At 43.2% G+C, this 8,173-nt stretch overlaps 1 long non-coding RNA gene across 1 annotated transcript; it reads left to right on the plus strand.

Annotated features, from left to right (window-relative positions):
• The first annotated feature begins 5,757 nt into the window (after nucleotides 1-5,757).
• Nucleotides 5,758-7,890, plus strand: LOC118938907. Its single transcript, XR_005036300.1, has 3 exons — nucleotides 5,758-5,910; nucleotides 5,988-6,034; nucleotides 7,518-7,890. It is a non-coding gene; the product is annotated as an uncharacterized LOC118938907 (long non-coding RNA).
• The last annotated feature ends 283 nt before the right edge of the window (nucleotides 7,891-8,173 follow it).

The following is an 8,173-nucleotide window of genomic DNA, read 5'->3' on the forward strand; positions in this document are numbered from 1 at the left end:
GGTGGAATGGTTTTGATGTAACACATACTGCACATGAATGGAGTCAGGGTAATGTTTTGGTTTTAACAAGTGGAAGACATTATTGCTCTTTGACCATCATATGCTCATACGTTCTTACTGATTTCAATTTAGCACTCTGGAGTTTAGAGTGACTTGTGCCTTGAGGAAAATGATCTTGGACAGTCAGCATAAAGATATATAGCGAGTTATGTGGTTCTATTGAAGTAGATTACTTACATTGGGTAAATAGAGGAGACCAGTTGAAGAGGTCTGGACTTTATTATGTAACGATGAACATTAAGAGATCAAATAGCAGGTTTTAATCTTAACTGCCCAAACATGTGACTGACTGAGTGATTGACTGACTGAGTGACTGAGTGACTGAGTGACTGACTGACTGACTGACTGAGTGTCGGAGTGACTGACTGACTCACTGACTGACTGACTGTCGGAGTGACTGACTGACTGACTCACTGAGTGACTAACTGAGTGTCTGTCTGACTGACTGAGTGTCTGACTGAGTGAGTGATGAAGTGACTGACTGACTGAGTGAGTGATGAAGTGACTGACTGACTGAGTGAGTGACGAAGTGACTGACTGACTGAGTGACGAAGTGACTGACTGACTGAGTGAGTGATGAAGTGACTGACTGACTGAGTGAGTGATGAAGTGACTGACTGAGTGAGTGATGAAGTGACTGACTGACTGAGTGAGGGATGAAGTGACTGACTGAGTGAGTGAGTGATGAAATGACTGACTGACTGAGTGAGTGACAAAGTGCCTGACTGACTGAGTGAGTGACGAAGTGACTGACTGACTGAGTGACGAAGTGACTGACTGACTGAGTGAGTGATGAAGTGACTGACTGACTGAGTGAGTGATGAAGTGACTGACTGAGTGAGTGATGAAGTGACTGACTGAGTGAGTGAGGGATGAAGTGACTGACTGAGTGAGTGAGTGATGAAGTGACTGACTGACTGAGTGAGTGACGAAGTGCCTGACTGACTGAGTGAGTGACGAAGTGACTGACTGACTGAGTGAGTGACGAAGTGACTGACTGACTGAGTGAGTGACGAAATGACTGACTGACTGAGTGAGTGACGAAGTGACTGACTGACTGAGTGAGTGACGAAGTGACTGACTGACTGAGTGACTGACGAAGTGACTGACTGACTGAGTGAGTAAGCAAGCAGAGACAAACACACTCACATTTGATTAGACTTTTTTTGACAGACCTCTACTCACAGACACCCCCCTCTCTTCTATTCCCGCCCGATCATCTACCCATGTCTTCACCCTAGAATTCCATGTATCAAGAATAACAGTATCATCTGAATATATGATACAGTATATGCTCTCTCAGGGCAGCTGCTCCTACAGTCATCCAAATATACTGTACATAGGGACAGGATAGATGACTGAGAACTGTGGTGATCCAGTTGGATTTCTTTGTACTGCACTCACTGTTGAATCTCACCCATTGCGCTCTCATTGACAAAAAAGATAAGATCCACAGAATAGGTTTTGGACTGGGTTCATATGCGCTCAACTCTTAAAAAGCTGATGGATGGGCCTGGAGAAATACGACCACTCTCAGATTAATAGACATAGCTATGGATGCAAGGACTGACCATCCATGATATCAAAACTATTGTTTTAACCATGTTTTGAGGCTGTATTGTGTTTGCTTACATTTGCTTTGTTTACAAACATTGGAGAAAAAACAATATTATATGTTGGGTTCTGATGGAGTGTGACAGTTGAACTAAGCTCATGAGGAATTTGTACGTTATATTCTTCAAACTGAGTGGGTATATACCATTAGACGGTTCTCTAATTAAACATGTTCCCGCATATAAATACTTAGGCATTAGGATTGATACAAATTTTACATTTAGAAAACCTACACAGTAGATGAGCTGGTTGAAAAGATAACATTTAAAGTTGTCTTTCCTACAGTCAACCTTTAATCTGTTCTTGATTATGGTGATATTATTTATCAAAGTGCAGATGCTACTACTCTTAAACCTTTGGATACCATCTACCATAATGCCCTTCGTTTTCTAACAGGGGAAAGTTTTGATACTCATCACTGCATCCTGTATCAAAAGGTTGGCTGGACTTCGCTATAGACCCACAGATCTCTACATGAATCCCTTTTTGTATACAATGCCCTACTTCATAAACTTCCGTCTTATCTAACTTGAAGTATAGACCCCTGAGTTTCCTAACCAGTTCACAGGACTGGTTAACTCTTAAGGTTCCTAGGGTCTCCATCTGCTTTTAGTTTTAATTCACCATATTACTGGAACAACATTCTAAATACATTTCATCTTGCGGTTCTGGTGCTGTTCAGACAATTTAAAGTAATTGGGGACTTATTTGTTGAGGAAGATAACAGTTTTTCTGGGTGATTTGTGACGTTTTATTTGTGCTTCCCAAGACTGTGTTTTTTGTATTTAAATATAAGTAACATGGTTGAAATAGACATCCTTAGTTGTATAAGTTTTGTTGTAATTAAGCAGCCAGGTTAAGTGTGTGAATGTGTAGTTGTGGGGCCACCTGCTGTATTATTTGTGCAACTGCATCTCTATGCATATAAACTCAGCAAAAAAAGAAACTTCCCTTTTTCAGGATACTGTCCTTCAAAGATAATTAGTAAAAATCCAAATAACTTCACAGATCGTCATTGTAAAGGGTTTAAACACTGTTTCCCATGCTTGTTCAATAAACCATAAACAATTAATGAACACGCACCTGTGGAACGGTCGTTAAGACACTAAAAGCTTACAGACGGTAGGCAATTAAGGTCACAGTTATGAAAACTTAGGACACTAAGAGGCCTTTCTACTGACTCTGAAAAACACCAAAAGAAAGATAACCAGGGTCCCTGGTCATCTGTGTGAATGTGCTTTAGGCATAATGTAAGGAGGCATGAGGACTGCAGCTGTGGCCAGGGAAATAAATTGCAATGTCCATACTGTGAGACACCAAAGACAGCGCTACAGGGAGACAGGATAGACAGCTGATCGTCCTCACAGTGGCAGACCACATGCAACAACACCTGCATAGTATCGGTACATCCAAACTTCACACCTACAGGGACAGGTACAGGATGACAAAAACAACTGCTTGAGTTACACCAAGAACGCACAATCCCTCCATCTGTATTCAGACTGTCCGCAATAGGCTGAGAGAGGCTGGACTGAGGGCTTGTATGCCTGTTGTAAGGCAGGTCCTCACCAGGCATCACTGGCAACAATGTCACCTATGGGTACAAACCCATCGTTGCTGGACCAGACAGGACTGGCAAAAAGTGCTCTTCACTGACGAGTCGCGGTTTTGTCTCACCAGGGGTGATGGTCGGATTCCCGTTGAAGGAATGAGCATTACACCGAGGCCTGTACTCTGGAGCGGGATCGATTTGGAGGGTGGAGGGTCCGTCATGGTCTGGCGCTGTGTGTCACAGCATCATCGGACTGAACTTGTTGTCATTGCAGGCAATCTCAATGCTGTGTGTTACAGGGAAGACATCCTCCTCCCTCATGTGGTACCCTTCCTGCATGCTCATCCTGACATGACCCTCCAGCATGACAATGCCACCAGCCGTACTGCTCGTTCTGTGCGTGATTTCCTGCAAGACAGGAATGTCAGTGTTCTGCCATGGCCAGTGAAGAGCCTGGATCTCAATCCCGTTGAGCAAAGTCTGGGACCTGTTGGATCGGAGGATGAGGGCTAGGGCCATTCCACCCAGAAATGTCCGGGAACCTGCAGGACCTATTTCCTACAGTTTTTACACTACATACACAATTCATACATCAAACTCCTGCAGAGCTAGATGCTGATGTGACATGCTGTGACTTCTTGCGGGAGGATGTCTTCTACATCCTGAAATATATTCCTGGGGGGGTGTGTCTTCACATCCTGAAATATATTCTGGGGGGGGGGTGTGTCTTCTACATCCTGAAATATATTCCTGGGGGGGTGTGTCTTCTACATCCTGAAATATATTCCTGGGGGGGTGTGTCTTCTACATCCTGAAATATATTCTGGGGGGGGTGTGTCTTCTACATCCTGAAATATATTCCTGGGGGGGTGTGTCTTCTACATCCTGAAATATATTCTGGGGGGGGGGGTGTGTCTTCTACATCCTGAAATATATTCCTGGGGGGGTGTGTCTTCTACATCCTGAAATATATTCCTGGGGGGGTGTGTCTTCTACATCCTGAAATATATTCCTGGGGGGGTGTGTCTTCACATCCTGAAATATATTCCTGGGGGGGTGTGTCTTCTACATCCTGAAATATATTCTGGGGGGGGTGTGTCTTCTACATCTTGAAATATATTCCTGGGGGGTGTGTCTTCTACATCCTGAAATATATTCCTGGGGGGGGTGTGTCTTCACATCCTGAAATATATTCCTGGGGGGTGTGTCTTCTACATCCTGAAATATATTCTGGGGGGGTGTGTCTTCTACATCCTGAAATATATTCCTGGGGGTGTGTGTCTTCTACATCCTGAAATATATTCCTGGGGGGGTGTGTCTTCTACATCCTGAAATACATTCTGGGGTGTGTGTCTTCTACATCCTGAAATATATTATGGGGGGGGGGGGGGGGTGTCTTCTACATCCTGAAATATATTCCTGGGGGGGTGTGTCTTCTACATCCTGAAATATATTCCTGGGGGGTGTGTCTTCTACATCCTGAAATATATTCCTGGGGGGGTGTGTCTTCTACATCCTGAAATATATTCCTGGGGGGGTGTGTCTTCTACATCCTGAAATATATTCCTGGGGGGTGTGTCTTCTACATCCTGAAATATATTCCTGGGGGGGTGTTATTATGATTTACTATTATCATTATTGTTGTTATCTTAACTATCAAACTTAACAACCTCCTCTTTCTTAACTTACAGTACTCTCTGTACATTGCACTGGGAGCACGATGTGATTTCACTGAGGTATGTAGGAAATTCTCATCAATAGTGGATGTAATGTTTTTTGGGAAAACCATCCGATTGTGTGATTTTCTGTTTCAAAGGAAAACACACATCAAATTAGGCAATGGTGGTGCCTGGTTCTCCTGCAGAACTTTCCCATGCCGTAAGTCTTAAACATTATAAAAACCTTTCATTTGCATCCTTAAAATCACCTGTTTCACTGGAGCCAGACTGACCTGACATACATTCAATATGAACATATATTCAGGTATGTCAATCACTCACTAAGGTCTGAAGAAGAGAGGCAGCAAAAACAAAACACACTACAGGTAGGAGGTGTCCTATGATGAGTGGTATAGTCTTAAACCAATGTTTAAAGACTTAACCCCCCCACCCTCATATGATGAGTGGTATAGTCTTACACCAATGTTTAAAGACTTAACCCCCCCCACCCTCATATGATGAGTGGTGTAGTCTTAAACCAATGTTTAAAGACTTAACCCCCCCACCCTCATATGATGAGTGGTATAGTCTTAAACCAATGTTTAAAGACTTAACCCCCCCACCCTCATATGATGAGTGGTACAGTCTTACACCAATGTTTAAAGACTTAACCCCCCCCACCCTCATATGATGAGTGGTGTAGTCTTAAACCAATGTTTAAAGACTTAACCCCCCCACCCTCATATGATGAGTGGTATAGTCTTAAACCAATGTTTAAAGACTTAACCCCCCCACCCTCATATGATGAGTGGTGCAGTCTTAAACCAATGTTTAAAGACTTAACCCCCCCCCACCCTCATATGATGAGTGGTACAGTCTTAAACCAATGTTTAAAGACTTAACCCTCCCCTCCAATATATTTCAGAATGATGCAGAAGACGCCGACCCAGCCGCCCAAGAAGTCCCAGCATGTCACATCAGCATCCAGCCCTTCAGGATCAGCTATTATATAGGCTATTAGCTAAAGTAAGCTGCATTCTTGTACACAGATCCCTAGATGTTCCTTTACATTACTTAATGACCACAATCTGTTTTCTTTCTAGATGATACTGAAAACAAAATGCACAGCGAACTGGGAGCTGTGAACTGGGTATGTAGTCTACTGTGTGTAATGCTGGAGGCTTGTAGCATGGTGAACTGGGTATGTAGTCTACTGTGTGTAAAGCTGAAGGCTTGTAGCATGGTGAACTGGGTATGTAGTCTACTGTGTGTAATGCTGAAGGCTTGTAGCATGGTGAACTGGGTATGTAGTCTGTGTGTAAAGCTGAAGGCTTGTAGCATGGTGAACTGGGTATGTAGTCTACTGTGTGTAATGCTGAAGGCTTGTAGCATGGTGAACTGGGTATGTAGTCTACTGTGTGTAAAGCTGAAGGCTTGTAGCATGGTGAACTGGGTATGTAGTCTACTGTGTGTAAAGCTGAAGGCTTGTAGCATGGTGAACTGGGTATGTAGTCTACTGTGTGTAATGCTGAAGGCTTGTAGCATGGTGAACTGGGTGTGTAGTCTACTGTGTGTAATGCTGAAGGCTTGTAGCATGGTAACTGGGTATGTAGTCTACTGTGTGTAATGCTGGAGGCTTGTAGCATGGTAACTGGGTATGTAGTCTACTGTGTGTAAAGCTGAAGGCTTGTAGCATGGTGAACTGGGTATGTAGTCTACTGTGTGTAATGCTGAAGGCTTGTAGCATGGTGAACTGGGTATGTAGTCTACTGTGTGTAAAGCTGAAGGCTTGTAGCATGGTGAACTGGGTATGTAGTCTACTGTGTGTAATGCTGAAGGCTTGTAGTATGGTGGACTGGGTGTGTAGTCTACTGTGTGTAATGCTGAAGGCTTGATGCATGGTGAACTGGGTATGTAGTCTACTGTGTGTAATGCTGAAGGCTTGTAGCATGGTGAACTGGGTATGTAGTCTACTGTGTGTAATGCTGAAGGCTTGTAGCATGGTGAACTGGGTGTGTAGTCTACTGTGTGTAATGCTGAAGGCTTGATGCATGGTGAACTGGGTATGTAGTCTACTGTGTGTAATGCTGAAGGCTTGTAGCATGGTGAACTGGGTATGTAGTCTACTGTGTGTAATGCTGAAGGCTTGTAGCATGGTGAACTGGGTATGTAGTCTACTGTGTGTAATGCTGAAGGCTTGTAGCATGGTGAACTGGGTGTGTAGTCTACTGTGTGTAAAGCTGAAGGCTTGTAGCATGGTGAACTGGGTATGTAGTCTACTGTGTGTAAAGCTGAAGGCTTGTAGCATGGTGAACTGGGTATGTAGTCTACTGTGTGAAATGCTGAAGGCTTGTAGCATGGTGAACTGGGTGTGTAGTCTACTGTGTGTAAAGCTGAAGGCTTGTAGCATGGTGAACTGGGTATGTAGTCTACTGTGTGTAATGCTGAAGGCTTGTAGCATGATGAGATATAATAGTTGTGATGACTTGTTGAGTAGTTATAGATATCACTGAAAACCCCTTTAGTAATAGTGTCTTTTGTTTGCATGGTGGTATTGTGAAAGTTGGGTGTAGTTTGTCTTGATCACCCAATGAGGCACTACTATTAATATATATTCTTCCTTTTTCTTCAAGGAAGCAGATGTCCTTCTAAGGGACACCCTAGATGCAACAAGGTGGTGCAAACGCCAAACATTTAAAGGCACCGTTTCCCTCCCTAGTATAATTAGGATGGACAGGGAAGACCGCATTACAACCCTTAAAGAACTACGGTTGTATGATGGCCTGGATGAAGAGGAAAATATTCTCCTCAAGGAACCCTTCATGTTACACAGAGATAATGAGTTGTTCTATGTGGAGGCAGTTGACAACAAGAACATTACTGTCTTTGCCTCTTCAAAGGAGCAGGAGTCAAGCCATTTTTGAGGAGTGGTCAAACCTTGTTTTTGTTGTGTTAATTGTTTCAGTTGTTAATTGTGTTGTTTAGTAAAGATGATGTAAAAGTCACCCGAGTCTCTGATCTCTGTACTGGAGCTGGTATAACTTAATGGACAAAGCACATTCAGCTTGTCAGTATGTCTATATAGTATAGTCTCCATTCTCATGAGGAAAGTAAATAGCATTATAAATCAGGACAGGTAGTAAGTGTGTGTGTGTGTGTGTGTATGCCTGCCTGACTGGGAACCCATTTGGATCAGTTGTGTTTGTTTTTTTAATCAGCAGTTTAGCCTACAAGGTCCAGGCACATTAGCAGGACAGTAATATGATGTATCAGCTAACAGAAACATGCT

This window comes from Oncorhynchus mykiss, chromosome 15 (genome assembly GCF_013265735.2).
Source record: "Oncorhynchus mykiss isolate Arlee chromosome 15, USDA_OmykA_1.1, whole genome shotgun sequence".
Lineage (NCBI taxonomy): Eukaryota > Metazoa > Chordata > Actinopteri > Salmoniformes > Salmonidae > Oncorhynchus > Oncorhynchus mykiss.